Source organism: Lissotriton helveticus, chromosome 1_1 (genome assembly GCF_964261635.1).
Source record: "Lissotriton helveticus chromosome 1_1, aLisHel1.1, whole genome shotgun sequence".
Taxonomy (NCBI): Eukaryota; Metazoa; Chordata; class Amphibia; order Caudata; family Salamandridae; genus Lissotriton; species Lissotriton helveticus.
In genome coordinates this window covers 1,739,630,981-1,739,647,262 of record NC_136057.1, presented here as the reverse complement: position 1 = coordinate 1,739,647,262, position 16,282 = coordinate 1,739,630,981, and positions in this window count along the sequence as shown.

Genomic DNA, 16,282 nt, shown 5'->3' with positions numbered 1-16,282 from the left:
AAAGCGTTGGATAGCGTAGGGGTAAAAATTACTATTCCCACTCCAGAGAGTGCAACAATAGGGAAAGTGTTGGATAGCCTAGGGGTAAGAACTACTATTCCAACTCTAGAGAGTGCAACAGAAGGGAAAGTGTTGGATAGCGTAGGGGTAACAATTACTATTCCAACTCCAGAGAGTGCAACAGTAGGGAAAGTGTTGGATAGCATAGGGGTAACAATTACTATTCCAACTCCAGAGAGTGCAACAGTAGGGAAAGTGTTGGAAAGCGTAGGGGGAACAATTACTATTCCCACTCCAGAGAGTGCAACAGTAGGGAAAGCTTAGGATAGCGTAGAGGTAAAAATTACTATTCCCACTCCAGAGAGTGCAACAGTAGGGAAAGTGTTGGATAGCGTAGGGGTAAAAATTACTATTCCCACTCCAGAGAGTGCAACAATAGGGAAAGTGTTGGATAGCGTAGGGGTAACAATTACTATTCCCACTCCAGAGAGTGCAACAGTAGGGAAAGTGTTGGATAGCGTAGGGGTAACAATTAGTATTCCCACTCCAGAGAGTGCAACAGTAGGGAAAGTTTTGGATAGCGTAGGGGTAAAAATTACTATTCCCACTCCAGAGAGTGCAACAGTAGTGAAAGTGTTGGATAGCGTAGGGGTAAAAATTACTATTTCCACTCCAGAGAGTGCAACAATAGGGAAAGTGTTGGATAGCGTAGGGGTAACAATTACTATTCCAACTCCAGAGAGTGCAACAGAAGAGAAAGCGTTGGATAGCGTAGGGGTAAAAATTACTATTCCAACTCCAGAGAGTGCAACAGTAGGGAAATTGTTGGATAGCGTAGGGGTAACAATTACTATTCCAACTCCAGAGAGTGCAACAGTAGGGAAAGTGTTGGATAGCGTAGGGGTAACAATTACTATTCCCACTCCAGAGAGTGCAACAGTAGGGAAAGTGTTGGATAGCATAGGGGCAAAAATTACTATTCCCACTCCAGAGAGTGTAACAATAGGTAAAGTGTTGGATAGCGTAGGGGTAACAATTACTATTCCAACTCCAGAGAGTGCAACAGTAGGGAAAGTGTTGGATAGCGTAGGGGTAACAATTACTATTCCCACTCCAGAGAGTGCAACAGTAGGGAAAGTGTTGGATAGCGTAGGGGTAAAAATTACTATTCCAACTCCAGAGAGTGCAACAGTAGGGAAAATGTTGGATAGCGTAGGGGTAACAATTACTATTCCCACTCCAGAGAGTGCAACAGTAGGGAAAGTGTTGGATAGCGTAGGGGTAAAAATTACTATTCCCACTCCAGAGAGTGCAACAGTAGGGAAAGTGTTGGATAGCGTAGGGATAAAAATTATTATTCCCACTCCGAGAGTGCAACAGTAGGGAAAGCGTTGGATAGCGTAGGGGTAAAAATTACTATTCCCACTCCAGAGAGTGCAACAATAGGGAAAGTGTTGGATAGCCTAGGGGTAAGAACTACTATTCCAACTCTAGAGAGTGCAACAGATGGGAAAGTGTTGGATAGCGTAGGGGTAACAATTACTATTCCAACTCCAGAGAGTGCAACAGTAGGGAAAGTGATGGATAGCGTAGGGGTAACAATTACTATTCCAACTCCAGAGAGTGCAACAGTAGGGAAAGTGTTGGAAAGCGGTGGGGGAACAATTACTATTCCCACTCCAGAGAGTGCAACAGTAGGGAAAGTGTTGGATAGCGTAGGAGTAAAAATTACTATTCCCACTCCAGAGAGTGCAACAGTAGGGAAACTGTTGGATAGCGTAGGGGTAAAAATTACTTTTCCCACTCCAGAGAGTGCAACAATAGGGAAAGTGTTGGATAGCGTAGGGGTAACTATTACTATTCCCACTCCAGAGAGTGCAACAGTAGGGAAAGTGTTGGATAGCGTAGGGGTAACAATTAGTATTCCCACTCCAGAGAGTGCAACAGTAGGGAAAGTTTTGGATAGCGTAGGGGTAAAAATTACTATTCCCACTCCAGAGAGTGCAACAGTAGTGAAAGTGTTGGATAGCGTAGGGGTAAAAATTACTATTCCAACTCCAGAGAGTGCAACAGTAGGGAAAGTGTTGGATAGTGTAGGGGTAACAATTACTATTCCAACTCCAGAGAGTGCAACAGTAGGGAAAGTGTTGGATAGCGTAGGGGTACAAATTACTATTCCCACTCCAGAGAGTGCAACAGTAGGGAAAGTGTTGGATAGCGTAGGGGCATAAATTACTATTCCCACTCCAGAGAGTGTAACAATAGGGAAAGTGTTGGATAGCGTAGGGGTAACAATTACTATTCCAACTCCAGAGAGTGCAACAGTAGGGAAAGTGTTGGATAGCGTAGGGGTAACAATTACTATTCCAACTCCAGAGAGTGCAACAGTAGGGAAAACGTTGGATAGCGTAGGGGTAAAAATAACTATTCCCACTCCAGAGAGTGCAACAATAGGGAAAGTGTTGGATAGCGTAGGGGTAACAATTACTATTCCAACTCCAGAGAGTGCAACAGAAGGGAAAGTGTTGGATAGCGTAGGGGTAACAATTACTATTCCAACTCCAGAGAGTGCAACAGTAGGGAAAGTGTTGGATAGCGTAGGGGTAACAATTACTAATCCAACTCCAGAGAGTGCAACAGTAGGGAAAGTGTTGGATAGCGTAGGGGTAAAAATTACTATTCCAACTCCAGAGAGTGCAACAGTAGGGAAAGTGTTGGATAGCGTAGGGGTAGCAATTACTATTCCAACTCCAGATAGTGCAACAGTAGGGAAAGTGTTGGATAGCGTAGGGGTAACAATAACTATTCCCACTCCAGAGAGTGCAACGATAGGGAAAGTGTTGGATAGCGTAGGGGTAACAATTACTATTCCCACTCTAGAGAGTGCAACAGTAGGGAAAGTTTTGGATAGCGTAGGGGTAAAAATTACTATTCCCACTCCAGAGAGTGCAACAGTAGTGAAAGTATTGGATAGCGTAGGGGTAAAAATTATTATTCCCACTCCAGAGAGTGCAACAGTAGGAAAAGCGTTGGATAGCGTAGGGGTAAAAATTACTATTCCCACTCCAGAGAGTGCAACAATAGGGAAAGTGTTGGATAGCCTAGGGGTAAGAACTACTATTCCAACTCTAGAGAGTGCAACAGAAGGGAAAGTGTTGGATAGCGTAGGGGTAACAATTACTATTCCAACTCCAGAGAGTGCAACAGTAGGGAAAGTGTTGGATAGCATAGGGGTAACAATTACTATTCCAACTCCAGAGAGTGCAACAGTAGGGAAAGTGTTGGAAAGCGTAGGGGGAACAATTACTATTCCCACTCCAGAGAGTGCAACAGTAGGGAAAGCTTAGGATAGCATAGAGGTAAAAATTACTATTCCCACTCCAGAGAGTGCAACAGTAGGGAAAGTGTTGGATAGCGTAGGGGTAAAAATTACTATTCCCACTCCAGAGAGTGCAACAATAGGGAAAGTGTTGGATAGCGTAGGGGTAACAATTACTATTCCCGCTCCAGAGAGTGCAACAGTAGGGAAAGTGTTGGATAGCGTAGGGGTAACAATTAGTATTCCCACTCCAGAGAGTGCAACAGTAGGGAAAGTTTTGGATAGCGTAGGGGTAAAAATTACTATTCCCACTCCAGAGAGTGCAACAGTAGTGAAAGTGTTGGATAGCGTAGGGGTAAAAATTACTATTTCCACTCCAGAGAGTGCAACAATAGGGAAAGTGTTGGATAGCGTAGGGGTAACAATTACTATTCCAACTCCAGAGAGTGCAACAGAAGAGAAAGCGTTGGATAGCGTAGGGGTAAAAATTACTATTCCAACTCCAGAGAGTGCAACAGTAGGGAAATTGTTGGATAGCGTAGGGGTAACAATTACTATTCCAACTCCAGAGAGTGCAACAGTAGGGAAAGTGTTGGATAGCGTAGGGGTAACAATTACTATTCCCACTCCAGAGAGTGCAACAGTAGGGAAAGTGTTGGATAGCGTAGGGGCAAAAATTACTATTCCCACTCCAGAGAGTGTAACAATAGGTAAAGTGTTGGATAGCGTAGGGGTAACAATTACTATTCCAACTCCAGAGAGTGCAACAGTAGGGAAAGTGTTGGATAGCGTAGGGGTAACAATTACTATTCCCACTCCAGAGAGTGCAACAGTAGGGAAAGTGTTGGATAGCGTAGGGGTAAAAATTACTATTCCAACTCCAGAGAGTGCAACAGTAGGGAAAATGTTGGATAGCGTAGGGGTAACAATTACTATTCCCACTCCAGAGAGTGCAACAGTAGGGAAAGTGTTGGATAGCGTAGGGGTAAAAATTACTATTCCCACTCCAGAGAGTGCAACAGTAGGGAAAGTGTTGGATAGCGTAGGGATAAAAATTACTATTCCCACTCCAGAGAGTGCAACCATAGGGAAAGTGTTGGATACCGTAGGGGTAACAATTACTATTCCAACTCCAGAGAGTGCAACAGAAGGGAAAGTGTTGGATAGCATAGGGGTAAAAATTACTATTCCCACTCCAGAGAGTGCAACAGTAGGGAAAGTGTTGGATAGCGTAGGGATAAAAATTACTATTCCCACTCCAGAGAGTGCAACAGTAGGGAAAGTGTTGGATAGGGTAGGGGTAAAAATTACTATTCCCACTCCAGAGAGTGCAACAGTAGGGAAAGCTTAGGATAGCGTAGAGGTAAAAATTACTATTCCCACTCCAGAGAGTGCAAGAGTATGGAAAGCGTTGGATAGCGTAGGGGTAAAAATTACTATTCCCACTCCAGAGAGTGCAACAGTAGGGAAAACGTTGGATATCGTAGGGGTAAAAATTACTATTCCCACTCCAGAGAGTGCAACAATAGGGAAAGTGTTGGATAGCGTAGGGGTAACAATTACTATTCCAACTTCAGAGAGTGCAACAGAAGGGAAAGTGTTGGATAGCGTAGGGGTAACAATTACTATTCCAACTCCAGAGAGTGCAACAGTAGGGAAAGTGTTGGATAGCGTAGGGGTAACAATTACTATTCCAACTCCAGTGAGTGCAACAGTAGGGAAAACGTTGGATAGCGTAGGGGTAAAAATAACTATTCCCACTCCAGAGAGTGCAACAATAGGGAAAGTGTTGGATAGCGTAGGGGTAACAATTACTATTCCAACTCCAGAGAGTGCAACAGAAGGGAAAGTGTTGGATAGCGTAGGGGTAACAATTACTATTCCAACTCCAGAGAGTGCAACAGTAGGGAAAGTGTTGGATAGCGTAGGGGTAACAATTACTAATCCAACTCCAGAGAGTGCAACAGTAGGGAAAGTGTTGGATAGCGTAGGGGTAAAAATTACTATTCCAACTCCAGAGAGTGCAACAGTAGGGAAAGTGTTGGATAGCGTAGGGGTAGCAATTACTATTCCAACTCCAGATAGTGCAACAGTAGGGAAAGTGTTGGATAGCGTAGGGGTAACAATAACTATTCCCACTCCAGAGAGTGCAACGATAGGGAAAGTGTTGGATAGCGTAGGGGTAACAATTACTATTCCCACTCTAGAGAGTGCAACAGTAGGGAAAGTTTTGGATAGCGTAGGGGTAAAAATTACTATTCCCACTCCAGAGAGTGCAACAGTAGTGAAAGTATTGGATAGCGTAGGGGTAAAAATTATTATTCCCACTCCAGAGAGTGCAACAGTAGGGAAAGCGTTGGATAGCGTAGGGGTAAAAATTACTATTCCCACTCCAGAGAGTGCACCAATAGGGAAAGTGTTGGATAGCCTAGGGGTAAGAACTACTATTCCAACTCTAGAGAGTGCAACAGAAGGGAAAGTGTTGGATAGCGTAGGGGTAACAATTACTATTCCAACTCCAGAGAGTGCAACAGTAGGGAAAGTGTTGGATAGCATAGGGGTAACAATTACTATTCCAACTCCAGAGAGTGCAACAGTAGGGAAAGTGTTGGAAAGCGTAGGGGGAACAATTACTATTCCCACTCCAGAGAGTGCAACAGTAGGGAAAGCTTAGGATAGCATAGAGGTAAAAATTACTATTCCCACTCCAGAGAGTGCAACAGTAGGGAAAGTGTTGGATAGCGTAGGGGTAAAAATTACTATTCCCACTCCAGAGAGTGCAACAATAGGGAAAGTGTTGGATAGCGTAGGGGTAACAATTACTATTCCAACTCCAGAGAGTGCAACAGTAGGGAAAGTGTTGGAAAGCGGTGGGGGAACAATTACTATTCCCACTCCAGAGAGTGCAACAGTAGGGAAAGTGTTGGATAGCGTAGGAGTAAAAATTACTATTCCCACTCCAGAGAGTGCAACAGTAGGGAAACTGTTGGATAGCGTAGGGGTAAAAATTACTTTTCCCACTCCAGAGAGTGCAACAATAGGGAAAGTGTTGGATAGCGTAGGGGTAACTATTACTATTCCCACTCCAGAGAGTGCAACAGTAGGGAAAGTGTTGGATAGCGTAGGGGTAACAATTAGTATTCCCACTCCAGAGAGTGCAACAGTAGGGAAAGTTTTGGATAGCGTAGGGGTTAAAATTACTATTCCCACTCCAGAGAGTGCAACAGTAGTGAAAGTGTTGGATAGCGTAGGGGTAAAAATTACTATTCCAACTCCAGAGAGTGCAACAGTAAGGAAAGTGTTGGATAGTGTAGGGGTAACAATTACTATTCCAACTCCAGAGAGTGCAACAGTAGGGAAAGTGTTGGATAGCGTAGGGGTACAAATTACTATTCCCACTCCAGAGAGTGCAACAGTAGGGAAAGTGTTGGATAGCGTAGGGGCATAAATTACTATTCCCACTCCAGAGAGTGTAACAATAGGGAAAGTGTTGGATAGCGTAGGGGTAACAATTACTATTCCAACTCCAGAGAGTGCAACAGTAGGGAAAGTGTTGGATAGCGTAGGGGTAACAATTACTATTCCAACTCCAGAGAGTGCAACAGTAGGGAAAACGTTGGATAGCGTAGGGGTAAAAATAACTATTCCCACTCCAGAGAGTGCAACAATAGGGAAAGTGTTGGATAGCGTAGGGGTAACAATTACTATTCCAACTCCAGAGAGTGCAACAGAAGGGAAAGTGTTGGATAGCGTAGGGGTAACAATTACTATTCCAACTCCAGAGAGTGCAACAGTAGGGAAAGTGTTGGATAGCGTAGGGGTAACAATTACTAATCCAACTCCAGAGAGTGCAACAGTAGGGAAAGTGTTGGATAGCGTAGGGGTAAAAATTACTATTCCAACTCCAGAGAGTGCAACAGTAGGGAAAGTGTTGGATAGCGTAGGGGTAGCAATTACTATTCCAACTCCAGATAGTGCAACAGTAGGGAAAGTGTTGGATAGCGTAGGGGTAACAATAACTATTCCCACTCCAGAGAGTGCAACGATAGGGAAAGTGTTGGATAGCGTAGGGGTAACAATTACTATTCCCACTCTAGAGAGTGCAACAGTAGGGAAAGTTTTGGATAGCGTAGGGGTAAAAATTACTATTCCCACTCCAGAGAGTGCAACAGTAGTGAAAGTATTGGATAGCGTAGGGGTAAAAATTATTATTCCCACTCCAGAGAGTGCAACAGTAGGGAAAGCGTTGGATAGCGTAGGGGTAAAAATTACTATTCCCACTCCAGAGAGTGCAACAATAGGGAAAGTGTTGGATAGCCTAGGGGTAAGAACTACTATTCCAACTCTAGAGAGTGCAACAGAAGGGAAAGTGTTGGATAGCGTAGGGGTAACAATTACTATTCCAACTCCAGAGAGTGCAACAGTAGGGAAAGTGTTGGATAGCATAGGGGTAACAATTACTATTCCAACTCCAGAGAGTGCAACAGTAGGGAAAGTGTTGGAAAGCGTAGGGGGAACAATTACTATTCCCACTCCAGAGAGTGCAACAGTAGGGAAAGCTTAGGATAGCGTAGAGGTAAAAATTACTATTCCCACTCCAGAGAGTGCAACAGTAGGGAAAGTGTTGGATAGCGTAGGGGTAAAAATTACTATTCCCACTCCAGAGAGTGCAACAATAGGGAAAGTGTTGGATAGCGTAGGGGTAACAATTACTATTCCCACTCCAGAGAGTGCAACAGTAGGGAAAGTGTTGGATAGCGTAGGGGTAACAATTAGTATTCCCACTCCAGAGAGTGCAACAGTAGGGAAAGTTTTGGATAGCGTAGGGGTAAAAATTACTATTCCCACTCCAGAGAGTGCAACAGTAGTGAAAGTGTTGGATAGCGTAGGGGTAAAAATTACTATTTCCACTCCAGAGAGTGCAACAATAGGGAAAGTGTTGGATAGCGTAGGGGTAACAATTACTATTCCAACTCCAGAGAGTGCAACAGAAGAGAAAGCGTTGGATAGCGTAGGGGTAAAAATTACTATTCCAACTCCAGAGAGTGCAACAGTAGGGAAATTGTTGGATAGCGTAGGGGTAACAATTACTATTCCAACTCCAGAGAGTGCAACAGTAGGGAAAGTGTTGGATAGCGTAGGGGTAACAATTACTATTCCCACTCCAGAGAGTGCAACAGTAGGGAAAGTGTTGGATAGCGTAGGGGCAAAAATTACTATTCCCACTCCAGAGAGTGTAACAATAGGTAAAGTGTTGGATAGCGTAGGGGTAACAATTACTATTCCAACTCCAGAGAGTGCAACAGTAGGGAAAGTGTTGGATAGCGTAGGGGTAACAATTACTATTCCCACTCCAGAGAGTGCAACAGTAGGGAAAGTGTTGGATAGCGTAGGGGTAAAAATTACTATTCCAACTCCAGAGAGTGCAACAGTAGGGAAAATGTTGGATAGCGTAGGGGTAACAATTACTATTCCCACTCCAGAGAGTGCAACAGTAGGGAAAGTGTTGGATAGCGTAGGGGTAAAAATTACTATTCCCACTCCAGAGAGTGCAACAGTAGGGAAAGTGTTGGATAGCGTAGGGATAAAAATTATTATTCCCACTCCAGAGAGTGCAACAGTAGGGAAAGCGTTGGATAGCGTAGGGGTAAAAATTACTATTCCCACTCCAGAGAGTGCAACAATAGGGAAAGTGTTGGATAGCCTAGGGGTAAGAACTACTATTCCAACTCTAGAGAGTGCAACAGATGGGAAAGTGTTGGATAGCGTAGGGGTAACAATTACTATTCCAACTCCAGAGAGTGCAACAGTAGGGAAAGTGATGGATAGCGTAGGGGTAACAATTACTATTCCAACTCCAGAGAGTGCAACAGTAGGGAAAGTGTTGGAAAGCGGTGGGGGAACAATTACTATTCCCACTCCAGAGAGTGCAACAGTAGGGAAAGTGTTGGATAGCGTAGGAGTAAAAATTACTATTCCCACTCCAGAGAGTGCAACAGTAGGGAAACTGTTGGATAGCGTAGGGGTAAAAATTACTTTTCCCACTCCAGAGAGTGCAACAATAGGGAAAGTGTTGGATAGCGTAGGGGTAACTATTACTATTCCCACTCCAGAGAGTGCAACAGTAGGGAAAGTGTTGGATAGCGTAGGGGTAACAATTAGTATTCCCACTCCAGAGAGTGCAACAGTAGGGAAAGTTTTGGATAGCGTAGGGGTAAAAATTACTATTCCCACTCCAGAGAGTGCAACAGTAGTGAAAGTGTTGGATAGCGTAGGGGTAAAAATTACTATTCCAACTCCAGAGAGTGCAACAGTAGGGAAAGTGTTGGATAGTGTAGGGGTAACAATTACTATTCCAACTCCAGAGAGTGCAACAGTAGGGAAAGTGTTGGATAGCGTAGGGGTACAAATTACTATTCCCACTCCAGAGAGTGCAACAGTAGGGAAAGTGTTGGATAGCGTAGGGGCATAAATTACTATTCCCACTCCAGAGAGTGTAACAATAGGGAAAGTGTTGGATAGCGTAGGGGTAACAATTACTATTCCAACTCCAGAGAGTGCAACAGTAGGGAAAGTGTTGGATAGCGTAGGGGTAACAATTACTATTCCAACTCCAGAGAGTGCAACAGTAGGGAAAACGTTGGATAGCGTAGGGGTAAAAATAACTATTCCCACTCCAGAGAGTGCAACAATAGGGAAAGTGTTGGATAGCGTAGGGGTAACAATTACTATTCCAACTCCAGAGAGTGCAACAGAAGGGAAAGTGTTGGATAGCGTAGGGGTAACAATTACTATTCCAACTCCAGAGAGTGCAACAGTAGGGAAAGTGTTGGATAGCGTAGGGGTAACAATTACTAATCCAACTCCAGAGAGTGCAACAGTAGGGAAAGTGTTGGATAGCGTAGGGGTAAAAATTACTATTCCAACTCCAGAGAGTGCAACAGTAGGGAAAGTGTTGGATAGCGTAGGGGTAGCAATTACTATTCCAACTCCAGATAGTGCAACAGTAGGGAAAGTGTTGGATAGCGTAGGGGTAACAATAACTATTCCCACTCCAGAGAGTGCAACGATAGGGAAAGTGTTGGATAGCGTAGGGGTAACAATTACTATTCCCACTCTAGAGAGTGCAACAGTAGGGAAAGTTTTGGATAGCGTAGGGGTAAAAATTACTATTCCCACTCCAGAGAGTGCAACAGTAGTGAAAGTATTGGATAGCGTAGGGGTAAAAATTATTATTCCCACTCCAGAGAGTGCAACAGTAGGAAAAGCGTTGGATAGCGTAGGGGTAAAAATTACTATTCCCACTCCAGAGAGTGCAACAATAGGGAAAGTGTTGGATAGCCTAGGGGTAAGAACTACTATTCCAACTCTAGAGAGTGCAACAGAAGGGAAAGTGTTGGATAGCGTAGGGGTAACAATTACTATTCCAACTCCAGAGAGTGCAACAGTAGGGAAAGTGTTGGATAGCATAGGGGTAACAATTACTATTCCAACTCCAGAGAGTGCAACAGTAGGGAAAGTGTTGGAAAGCGTAGGGGGAACAATTACTATTCCCACTCCAGAGAGTGCAACAGTAGGGAAAGCTTAGGATAGCATAGAGGTAAAAATTACTATTCCCACTCCAGAGAGTGCAACAGTAGGGAAAGTGTTGGATAGCGTAGGGGTAAAAATTACTATTCCCACTCCAGAGAGTGCAACAATAGGGAAAGTGTTGGATAGCGTAGGGGTAACAATTACTATTCCCGCTCCAGAGAGTGCAACAGTAGGGAAAGTGTTGGATAGCGTAGGGGTAACAATTAGTATTCCCACTCCAGAGAGTGCAACAGTAGGGAAAGTTTTGGATAGCGTAGGGGTAAAAATTACTATTCCCACTCCAGAGAGTGCAACAGTAGTGAAAGTGTTGGATAGCGTAGGGGTAAAAATTACTATTTCCACTCCAGAGAGTGCAACAATAGGGAAAGTGTTGGATAGCGTAGGGGTAACAATTACTATTCCAACTCCAGAGAGTGCAACAGAAGAGAAAGCGTTGGATAGCGTAGGGGTAAAAATTACTATTCCAACTCCAGAGAGTGCAACAGTAGGGAAATTGTTGGATAGCGTAGGGGTAACAATTACTATTCCAACTCCAGAGAGTGCAACAGTAGGGAAAGTGTTGGATAGCGTAGGGGTAACAATTACTATTCCCACTCCAGAGAGTGCAACAGTAGGGAAAGTGTTGGATAGCGTAGGGGCAAAAATTACTATTCCCACTCCAGAGAGTGTAACAATAGGTAAAGTGTTGGATAGCGTAGGGGTAACAATTACTATTCCAACTCCAGAGAGTGCAACAGTAGGGAAAGTGTTGGATAGCGTAGGGGTAACAATTACTATTCCCACTCCAGAGAGTGCAACAGTAGGGAAAGTGTTGGATAGCGTAGGGGTAAAAATTACTATTCCAACTCCAGAGAGTGCAACAGTAGGGAAAATGTTGGATAGCGTAGGGGTAACAATTACTATTCCCACTCCAGAGAGTGCAACAGTAGGGAAAGTGTTGGATAGCGTAGGGGTAAAAATTACTATTCCCACTCCAGAGAGTGCAACAGTAGGGAAAGTGTTGGATAGCGTAGGGATAAAAATTACTATTCCCACTCCAGAGAGTGCAACCATAGGGAAAGTGTTGGATACCGTAGGGGTAACAATTACTATTCCAACTCCAGAGAGTGCAACAGAAGGGAAAGTGTTGGATAGCATAGGGGTAAAAATTACTATTCCCACTCCAGAGAGTGCAACAGTAGGGAAAGTGTTGGATAGCGTAGGGATAAAAATTACTATTCCCACTCCAGAGAGTGCAACAGTAGGGAAAGTGTTGGATAGGGTAGGGGTAAAAATTACTATTCCCACTCCAGAGAGTGCAACAGTAGGGAAAGCTTAGGATAGCGTAGAGGTAAAAATTACTATTCCCACTCCAGAGAGTGCAAGAGTATGGAAAGCGTTGGATAGCGTAGGGGTAAAAATTACTATTCCCACTCCAGAGAGTGCAACAGTAGGGAAAACGTTGGATATCGTAGGGGTAAAAATTACTATTCCCACTCCAGAGAGTGCAACAATAGGGAAAGTGTTGGATAGCGTAGGGTTAACAATTACTATTCCAACTTCAGAGAGTGCAACAGAAGGGAAAGTGTTGGATAGCGTAGGGGTAACAATTACTATTCCAACTCCAGAGAGTGCAACAGTAGGGAAAGTGTTGGATAGCGTAGGGGTAACAATTACTATTCCAACTCCAGTGAGTGCAACAGTAGGGAAAACGTTGGATAGCGTAGGGGTAAAAATAACTATTCCCACTCCAGAGAGTGCAACAATAGGGAAAGTGTTGGATAGCGTAGGGGTAACAATTACTATTCCAACTCCAGAGAGTGCAACAGAAGGGAAAGTGTTGGATAGCGTAGGGGTAACAATTACTATTCCAACTCCAGAGAGTGCAACAGTAGGGAAAGTGTTGGATAGCGTAGGGGTAACAATTACTAATCCAACTCCAGAGAGTGCAACAGTAGGGAAAGTTTTGGATAGCGTAGGGGTAAAAATTACTATTCCCACTCCAGAGAGTGCAACAGTAGTGAAAGTGTTGGATAGCGTAGGGGTAAAAATTACTATTTCCACTCCAGAGAGTGCAACAATAGGGAAAGTGTTGGATAGCGTAGGGGTAACAATTACTATTCCAACTCCAGAGAGTGCAACAGAAGAGAAAGCGTTGGATAGCGTAGGGGTAAAAATTACTATTCCAACTCCAGAGAGTGCAACAGTAGGGAAATTGTTGGATAGCGTAGGGGTAACAATTACTATTCCAACTCCAGAGAGTGCAACAGTAGGGAAAGTGTTGGATAGCGTAGGGGTAACAATTACTATTCCCACTCCAGAGAGTGCAACAGTAGGGAAAGTGTTGGATAGCGTAGGGGCAAAAATTACTATTCCCACTCCAGAGAGTGTAACAATAGGTAAAGTGTTGGATAGCGTAGGGGTAACAATTACTATTCCAACTCCAGAGAGTGCAACAGTAGGGAAAGTGTTGGATAGCGTAGGGGTAACAATTACTATTCCCACTCCAGAGAGTGCAACAGTAGGGAAAGTGTTGGATAGCGTAGGGGTAAAAATTACTATTCCAACTCCAGAGAGTGCAACAGTAGGGAAAATGTTGGATAGCGTAGGGGTAACAATTACTATTCCCACTCCAGAGAGTGCAACAGTAGGGAAAGTGTTGGATAGCGTAGGGGTAAAAATTACTATTCCCACTCCAGAGAGTGCAACAGTAGGGAAAGTGTTGGATAGCGTAGGGATAAAAATTATTATTCCCACTCCAGAGAGTGCAACAGTAGGGAAAGCGTTGGATAGCGTAGGGGTAAAAATTACTATTCCCACTCCAGAGAGTGCAACAATAGGGAAAGTGTTGGATAGCCTAGGGGTAAGAACTACTATTCCAACTCTAGAGAGTGCAACAGATGGGAAAGTGTTGGATAGCGTAGGGGTAACAATTACTATTCCAACTCCAGAGAGTGCAACAGTAGGGAAAGTGATGGATAGCGTAGGGGTAACAATTACTATTCCAACTCCAGAGAGTGCAACAGTAGGGAAAGTGTTGGAAAGCGGTGGGGGAACAATTACTATTCCCACTCCAGAGAGTGCAACAGTAGGGAAAGTGTTGGATAGCGTAGGAGTAAAAATTACTATTCCCACTCCAGAGAGTGCAACAGTAGGGAAACTGTTGGATAGCGTAGGGGTAAAAATTACTTTTCCCACTCCAGAGAGTGCAACAATAGGGAAAGTGTTGGATAGCGTAGGGGTAACTATTACTATTCCCACTCCAGAGAGTGCAACAGTAGGGAAAGTGTTGGATAGCGTAGGGGTAACAATTAGTATTCCCACTCCAGAGAGTGCAACAGTAGGGAAAGTTTTGGATAGCGTAGGGGTAAAAATTACTATTCCCACTCCAGAGAGTGCAACAGTAGTGAAAGTGTTGGATAGCGTAGGGGTAAAAATTACTATTCCAACTCCAGAGAGTGCAACAGTAGGGAAAGTGTTGGATAGTGTAGGGGTAACAATTACTATTCCAACTCCAGAGAGTGCAACAGTAGGGAAAGTGTTGGATAGCGTAGGGGTACAAATTACTATTCCCACTCCAGAGAGTGCAACAGTAGGGAAAGTGTTGGATAGCGTAGGGGCATAAATTACTATTCCCACTCCAGAGAGTGTAACAATAGGGAAAGTGTTGGATAGCGTAGGGGTAACAATTACTATTCCAACTCCAGAGAGTGCAACAGTAGGGAAAGTGTTGGATAGCGTAGGGGTAACAATTACTATTCCAACTCCAGAGAGTGCAACAGTAGGGAAAACGTTGGATAGCGTAGGGGTAAAAATAACTATTCCCACTCCAGAGAGTGCAACAATAGGGAAAGTGTTGGATAGCGTAGGGGTAACAATTACTATTCCAACTCCAGAGAGTGCAACAGAAGGGAAAGTGTTGGATAGCGTAGGGGTAACAATTACTATTCCAACTCCAGAGAGTGCAACAGTAGGGAAAGTGTTGGATAGCGTAGGGGTAACAATTACTAATCCAACTCCAGAGAGTGCAACAGTAGGGAAAGTGTTGGATAGCGTAGGGGTAAAAATTACTATTCCAACTCCAGAGAGTGCAACAGTAGGGAAAGTGTTGGATAGCGTAGGGGTAGCAATTACTATTCCAACTCCAGATAGTGCAACAGTAGGGAAAGTGTTGGATAGCGTAGGGGTAACAATAACTATTCCCACTCCAGAGAGTGCAACGATAGGGAAAGTGTTGGATAGCGTAGGGGTAACAATTACTATTCCCACTCTAGAGAGTGCAACAGTAGGGAAAGTTTTGGATAGCGTAGGGGTAAAAATTACTATTCCCACTCCAGAGAGTGCAACAGTAGTGAAAGTATTGGATAGCGTAGGGGTAAAAATTATTATTCCCACTCCAGAGAGTGCAACAGTAGGAAAAGCGTTGGATAGCGTAGGGGTAAAAATTACTATTCCCACTCCAGAGAGTGCAACAATAGGGAAAGTGTTGGATAGCCTAGGGGTAAGAACTACTATTCCAACTCTAGAGAGTGCAACAGAAGGGAAAGTGTTGGATAGCGTAGGGGTAACAATTACTATTCCAACTCCAGAGAGTGCAACAGTAGGGAAAGTGTTGGATAGCATAGGGGTAACAATTACTATTCCAACTCCAGAGAGTGCAACAGTAGGGAAAGTGTTGGAAAGCGTAGGGGGAACAATTACTATTCCCACTCCAGAGAGTGCAACAGTAGGGAAAGCTTAGGATAGCATAGAGGTAAAAATTACTATTCCCACTCCAGAGAGTGCAACAGTAGGGAAAGTGTTGGATAGCGTAGGGGTAAAAATTACTATTCCCACTCCAGAGAGTGCAACAATAGGGAAAGTGTTGGATAGCGTAGGGGTAACAATTACTATTCCCGCTCCAGAGAGTGCAACAGTAGGGAAAGTGTTGGATAGCGTAGGGGTAACAATTAGTATTCCCACTCCAGAGAGTGCAACAGTAGGGAAAGTTTTGGATAGCGTAGGGGTAAAAATTACTATTCCCACTCCAGAGAGTGCAACAGTAGTGAAAGTGTTGGATAGCGTAGGGGTAAAAATTACTATTTCCACTCCAGAGAGTGCAACAATAGGGAAAGTGTTGGATAGCGTAGGGGTAACAATTACTATTCCAACTCCAGAGAGTGCAACAGAAGAGAAAGCGTTGGATAGCGTAGGGGTAAAAATTACTATTCCAACTCCAGAGAGTGCAACAGTAGGGAAATTGTTGGATAGCGTAGGGGTAACAATTACTATTCCAACTCCAGAGAGTGCAACAGTAGGGAAAGTGTTGGATAGCGTAGGGGTAACAATTACTATTCCCACTCCAGAGAGTGCAACAGTAGGGAAAGTGTTGGATAGCGTAGGGGCAAAAAT